The 7439-nt window shown below is 36.6% G+C and overlaps 1 long non-coding RNA gene across 2 annotated transcripts; it reads left to right on the top strand.

Moving 5' to 3' along the window:
* LOC131382742 (uncharacterized) lies at nt 1-7433 on the top strand. Of its 2 annotated transcripts, XR_009212337.1 has the most exons (4): nt 1-49; nt 1109-1192; nt 4829-6235; nt 7074-7433. It is a non-coding gene; the product is annotated as an uncharacterized LOC131382742 (long non-coding RNA). The 2 variants fall into 2 exon arrangements; XR_009212336.1 differs by having other exon boundaries at nt 4829-7433.
* Nucleotides 7434-7439: the final 6 nt, after the last annotated feature.

Raw genomic sequence — 7439 nt, forward strand, 5'->3', positions numbered from 1 at the left:
ATAACAGGGTGCAGTGTTGTTTATCCTTCATTGCTTCTTCAGGACATCGGTCAGTACCTTGATACTTCTGATTCCTTTTTGTTGTTGTTGCTTACTGTTACCTATATGTGCATATTTTAGTAATCTTTAAGTTTGTGAAGTACATACAGCTATACCCATTATGAAGTACCAAATTTCATGTAGAAATGTCTTAGTTGAAAAGCCTATTTAAGTCCTGTATAAGCTAAGTGATTTTACTCCTTAGTTCTTTATTCATAAGGATTTTCCCTGCTTCATGGAAATAAAGAGTGTTGCCACCGTTGTTTGAGGTCTCAATGTGGCAAATTTAGCTTTCATGTTGACCACTCTGCTACTAATTGAACGACCAAATGAAGAGAAGTAGCCATACCAGTTAGACCTACTCAGAATCAAAGATGCTATTTATTATAAGTCTCGTAAGAGATGGTTATCAAAAGCACTTGCATGCCAGTGATTTCTTGTGCCATTTCTTACTACAATAAATCTATTTGGCTTCTGTTTCACCTTAGCTGTCATAGACATGTTGTTTAGCTATCATATTGTCATTACTAACTTTTTATTTATTAGGGCATAAGACCTAAGAATCTAGACATTAATCTGATGTGATTGTTCTGTTATAGTTAGCCTGTACTCCCGTTTTTTGTTCTTTGTACTTCCCCTTTATTTTGAGTACATATATGTCATTGACAACTGCACATTTTTCCAGTTATTCTTCCTCAGTCTTTTCCTTTGGGTAAGTAACTCAGCATACATAATTCAGCCACCTGATAATTGTAACTCCACCATCTCTCCACTGAAAGAACTGTAGTAGCATCAGGCTAAACAGCATTAAGTTATCTAACACTCACATTACAGTAGTAGTGTAAACCAATTCCTTCAAATATACCTTTCTCTTCTATTTTTGGCTTCTCGCTCTCTTTTTTTTTTTTTTTTGTAGATGGGTCAATGCCCATTATCACTCTAGATAGATAAGGGAGCCTTAATTATATACTTACATGTTTGCACTGTCAGATTGGAGTGGGTAAAAATGTTTCTTCTTTTATGTTTAATACTCTTTATTTATTTATTTATTCTTTTTGCTATGCCCTAGACCATTACATAACTGAAGACTCCCACCTTCAAGCAGGATTGCATAGTACCTGTTTGTAACTACTTCACATTGCCTTTTGTTGAGGTAATTTCAGTTTTTATTATTATTATTATACTTTAAGTTCTAGGGTACATGTGCACAACGTGCAGGTTTGTTACATATGTATACATGTGCCGTGTTGGTTTGCTGCACCCATTAACTCGTCATTTACATTAGGTATTTCTCCTAATGCTATCCCTCCCCCATCCCCGCACCCCATGACAGGCCCCGATGTGTGATGTTCCCCACCCTCTGTCGAAGTGTTCTCATTATTTAATTCCCACCTATGAGTGAGAACATGCGGTGTTTGGTTTTCTGTCCTTGTGATAGTTTGCTCAGAATGATGGTTTCCCACTTCATCCATGTCCCTACAAGGGACATCAGCTCATCCTTTTTTATGACTGCATAGTATTCCATGGTGTATATGTGTCACATTTTCTTAATCCAGTCTATCATTTAATGGTGTTCTCAGTTTACATATTTAAATCACTAAACTGACTCTTTGACTTAAAAGGCTCAAAAAAAGTAATCTCAAAAATATAGCACACTGTATAACCTTTTATGAGTATTTATGTAGCTTCTTGAATTTATATTTTTAAATCTTTCTCATTTAACTTGTCAGGGCCTTTTCCTGAAAGCCAGCTGAGTGAAATCTTAACCTGCAGTTAAGTCAATAAAATTTGTCAGTGTATAACCAATTTTATTATTTTAGATCTGGACTCTCCCCAAGTTTAGTAATTCTCATGAAATCACATTCCTCCCATCCCTTTGGGGAAAATTTTATTTCTTAAAATTGCATGGGAAATGAGAGCTTTTCTAAAAGAAAAAAATTTTTATATTCAAATGATATCTAATGGCTTTGCACCATTTCTTATTTGTCACAAGGGGTAAGATGTTTAAAATTGCTTTATCTTATATATAAAATGTACCTTTGAATAATTTCTCAGTTTTAACTATTTTTAGAAATGGAGCAAAGTTTTGCCCATTGGTACATGATATTGTGGATTAAGTGAAAGAATATGAGGCCGGGTGTGGTGGCTCACGCCTGTAATCCCAGCACTTTGGAAGGCTGAGGTGGGCGGATCACCTGAGGTTGAGATTTCGAGACCAGACTGACCAACATGGAGAAACCCCATGTCTCCCTAAAATACAAAATTAGCCGGCCGTGGTGGCCCATGTCTGTAATCCAAGCTACTAGGGAGGCTGAGTCAGGACAATCGCTTGAACCTGGGAGGTGGTGGTTGCGGTGACCCGAGATCACACCATTGCACTCCAGCCTGGGCAACAAGAGTGAAACTCCTCCTCCTCAAAAAAAAGAATATGACACAGAATTTTATGTATAGAGTTCCAGATACCCTGCTCACTACAGACTGAAATTCCATGCAGTCTAATACATTAATCAGAGCCTTTCCATCTTGTCTGGGTAGTCCCTAGGTTCCCTTTTTAGAGGGATTTGTTTTTAGAGTAATTATAAATTGGTCCAACTTTGTACTTTCAGTGCCTCCTACCTCCCTTTACAAAGTATGAACTGCATGCATGGCTAATTTATGATTTCAGTTATTATTCCTTCATGTGCATTGTTCCCTATTTTGTAACTATTATTAAAGTAAAAAACTGACTTGGAACATGAATTTTAAAGTAGTGTTTTATCCTTCAAGTATTAATTACCACTTTTAGAAAAATTGGTATCATCCAGTGAGTTTTATATAGGATTTTTTTTCCCTTAGAAATACATACATACATACATACAAAAAAAAGTTATCATTTACCCTGTAGTTGTTTATTATGCTGTAGACTTTGAGGTTAAATAGTCTTTCCTCTCTAGTGTGGGTTTATCTTCTAGAAATGCTAAAGGATTTTCTATTGCTTAAAAACAAGATTTAAAAACTAAATTTGTTGATGAAAAGACCAGCCAATATAAAACTAAATGGAAAGAAGAAAAAAATTCAACCAGAATGTAATATACATGTGAACTAAATGTTTTTTGTTGCTGACGTTTTGTAGGCTTCTGAAATTTAATGAGACTTTTACAAGGTTTACCTTTTCTCCCTAAAGTTAAATTTTTAAACTGACTTCAGTGTTTTTTGACTCTTTGGTTATATTTAAGAAGTTGACTTCTCTAATTTCCTTATCATGTTTATTTTTAAATATCTTTCTCTTTAAAAGTTGGGATATTATAATAAGTATTCAGCAAGTATTGATTTGCATTTAAATATAAAATCTTGTTATTTGGATTTTAATACTTTATATTAAATGCCTTTAAGATTTATTAAAATTTTAGATTAACTGAACTCTACTTTTTTGTCACTGGATTAATAAGCAGGCTTGTATCTGACATAATAGCTTAATAAGGCAGTGACAGTTTAAATTAGTCATGAGTATAAATTGAAAAACCATAATTTAGAAATCTGAGATTGAATAATTCATGGCATTCCTATTTAGTGTTTTATATAATGATTAATAAAAAGAAGCAAAACTTATTTTTTTTTTCAAAGATGGATAGGTTCAGGCCAGATGCAGTGGCTTATGCCTGTAATCCCAGCACTTTGGGGACCAAGGCAGGAGGATTGCTTGAGGCCTCAGACTAGGCAACATAGTGACATCCTGTCTCTACAAAAAATAAAAAAATTAGTTGGGGCTGGGCTCAGTGGCTCACACATGTAATCCTAGCACTTTGGAAGGCTGAGGCAGGGGGGATCACCTGAGGTCAGGAGTTCAAGACCAGCCTGGCCAACACGGTGAAACCTTGTCTCTACTAAAAATACAAAAATTAGCTGGGCGTGGGGGTGGATGCCTGTAATCCCAGCTACTTGGGGGGCTGAGGCAGGAGAATCGCTTGAACTCGGGAGGCAGAGGTTACTGTGAGCCAAGATTGTGCCACTGCACTCCAGACTGGGCAATAACAGTGAAACTAAAAAAAAAAAAAAATTAGTTGGGCATGGAGGCACACTCCTGTACTCCTAGCTACTTAGGAGTCGAAAGTGGAAGAATTGGAGGCTATGGTGAGCTATGACTACACCACTGCACTCCAGCCTGGGTGACAGAGCAAGACCCTGTCAAAGTAAATAGAAATGGATAGGTTCGTTTAGTTAACACTAGTGAGGCAAGAACACAGTTTACAGATAATATAAACAATGTTATTCCATCCACACACTCTTTTTCATTGTGCTCCCTATTCTCTGAATGCCAGTGTCAAATTTCAAGGGATTTAAGACAAGGAGAATTAGAATAGGCAACTATCTTAATTCTCCATGTTTGCTTTCTCCCCCTCACTGTCTCTTTCTGCCTGTCAGCCTTACTACCACAGTGAAGTACATACAGTAATCTTTGTTAGTAAAAAGACTGGACTATCTTATTAGTCTTAGGACTCTGATCCCCCCAATTTTAATATATAGTTTCTCTTTCTTCATTTTAAAATGTCAGTCAATTCAATTATTAGTATCAGTCAATACAGTTATTAACAGAATGAGACCTTTATTTCATTTTTCTCATGTTTTTATAAAAATTAAGGAATACCACTTTAGAATGGTAGTCCTTTTCAAAATATTTCTAATGTCTTCATTTATTCTTGTGAAACATAAAATTTTAGTCCACAGTGTATTCTAGATTTGAGGACTTTTGTTCTCATTTAGAATTGCTAAAGGACATAAGGAAAATCGCAGCAGCTTACTTTTTTCTCAGCAAATATTTGGGCACCTTCACGAGTGTTAGATACCATGCTAGGTCCTGAGGATACAGATGAATGAGACAAGGCCCTCACTGCAAAGAGTATTTCAGTGAGAAGATGGGAGAAACAAATACAGATGCTCCTCGACTTGGGACAGGGTTACATTAACCCATCGTAAGTTGAAGATACGTTTGATACACTTTGCCTACTAAACATTATAGTGTAGCCTACGGTTGGACAAATCATTTAACATAAAGCCTATTTTGTGATAATGTTTTGAATATCTCATGTAATTTATTGAATACTATACTGAAAGTAAAAAACAGAATGGTTGTATGGTTTCTATTCAATGCGTATTGCTTGCACACTATCAAAAATTTGAAAAATTGTTAAGTGCAATCATAGTTAGTGAGGAAGCATCTGTATGCAGGCAGGCAGTTATTGTACAGCACATTAAGTGTTGTGACCACATAGAAATATGCCTAGTCTTAGGCTGGAGAAGGATTCCCAGTGGAAATTGGATCATAAACCAGTGTCCTGAGGATGAATAGGAATTAGCCAGGCCAAGGAGAAACAGGATGATAATGGAGGGTGTTCCAGCCAAGGTGGTAGCCTGTGGCCAGATGTCAAAGTATGGTGCTTTCAAGGAATTGTAAGAAGTTCAAAAAGGTTGGCACATTGGAAGTAGGAGGCAAAGGAAAAGCTAAGAATGCTAAGAGATGAGGTCAGCTGGAGAATCTACATCTTCACAAGCCTCGTAGGCCATACTAGTTAGTTAAGGCATCTGGTCTTTAATAAGATTTTTGTTCAGGGCATAACTTAATAAGATTTGGATTTAGAAAGACCACTCTGGCTTCAGTATGGATGGTTTGTATTACAGTTATTCATTCCAAAGGTCTTGGTGGCCTAGACTAAAGTAATGGAAATGGAGATATACATACATATATATATACATCTATACACATACTATATATATGGGAAGAGGATTAGAGGAGGGGAGGAATCCTAGGTTTCACACTTGAGTAATTGGGTAGACTGTAGTGCCATTCACTGAGATAGGAAGCATAGAAGACAGAAAATGAGGTTCAGGTGAGCTTTTGATTTTAAGGAGCCCATGGAAGACCCGGGTAGCATATCTACTGGGTAAACACAAATCTGGAACGTAACAGTGAGATATGGGCTGTGTATGAAGATTTGAGAGTCAGTTGACCAATTGAAGATAATTGAAATCTAATTGGTGATGTGAAGAATCTTGTTCTCCCAAACTGATCAATTCAGTCATATTAAATACTGTGTATTTCAAACTTACACCATTGGATATTGAGTTAATGAAGCGTTTGCATGAAAAAGTGAATATCATCCCACTTATTGCCAAAGCAGACACACTCACACTAGAGGAATGCCAACAGTTTAAAAAACAGGTGAGCAGGATGTGTTAACTCAGGTTTCTTATACCATTCTCATAATTTGCAGTTTTTACTATTTTTAGTATAATGTGTTGCAATCCATTCCTCTTACTGCTTTACTGTATTGTCATTTATTCTGTATTGAAAATAACTCTTGAATCTTCTGCCTTAGTTTTCCCCTCAAAGCTCTTACTCATTATCATAGTATCCTTATCCTTTGTCAGTTTTAAAATATGGTTGTTTTAAGTTTTTTTTTTCTTTTTTTGAGATGGAGTCTCGCTCTGTTGCCGAGGTTGGAGTGCAGTGGTGTGATCTCGGCTGACTGCAAGCTCTGCCTGCCAGGTTCACACCATTCTCCTGCCTCAGCCTCCCAAGTAGCTGGGACTTACAGGCACCTGCCACCACGCCCGGCTAATTTTTTCTATTTTTAGTAGAGATGGGGTTTCACTGTGTTAGCCAGGATGGTCTCAATCTCCTGACCTCGTGATCCACCTGCCTTGGCCTCCCAAAGTGCTGGGATTACAGGCCTGAGCCGACGCGCCCGGCCTTAAGTGTTCTTTAATAACACCCCCACACAGAAAATTTCTCCCCATACTTTTTAAAATTATTTTCTTAAAATGAATTCCCAGGAAGTGGATTATTCTTTCAAAGGCTGTGATTATTTTTATGGGTCTTTATTTCCCCCACTCCCCATTTTGTCATGGTGCTTCCCCACTAAAACAAATTCATTTTATAAAGCATACATCTGTTTCACTGTGACTTTGCCAGCATTGTTTGTTATTTTTATTTTGAAAACCTTTTGGGAATGAAGTGGTACCTAATCATTTTTTTATCTTTTCCTTTTATTTTCCAGAAAGGCTGAACATTTTAAAAACAAAGTTTTCTTTTCCCCTTTTTGTAAACACCTGTTCAAATCCTTTGTCTGTTTGACCAGTAGTACTTCGTATTGCCCGAATTTATTGATATGGGTTCTTTTTATTCTGGGTATTTAGTTCTCTCTCATTTTCACTGTATTTTTTATATTTTTTCTTTTGCTGCTTATATCCTATTTTTGTTTTCAGTGCACTTTATAGGATATTTATAGTTTAAGTTATTGTTCAAACCCATGACCCTAAAATTAAGAGTCTCATGCTGTATGACTGAGCTAGCTGGAAGACCGCTAAACTGTTTCTCTAGACTCATGTCTAGTTGTCTCAGTAATATTGAGTTATACAGTCAC

The sequence above is a fragment of the Hylobates moloch genome, unplaced genomic scaffold (genome assembly GCF_009828535.3).
Source record: "Hylobates moloch isolate HMO894 unplaced genomic scaffold, HMol_V3 SCAFFOLD_2909, whole genome shotgun sequence".
NCBI classification, from domain to species: Eukaryota; Metazoa; Chordata; class Mammalia; order Primates; family Hylobatidae; genus Hylobates; species Hylobates moloch.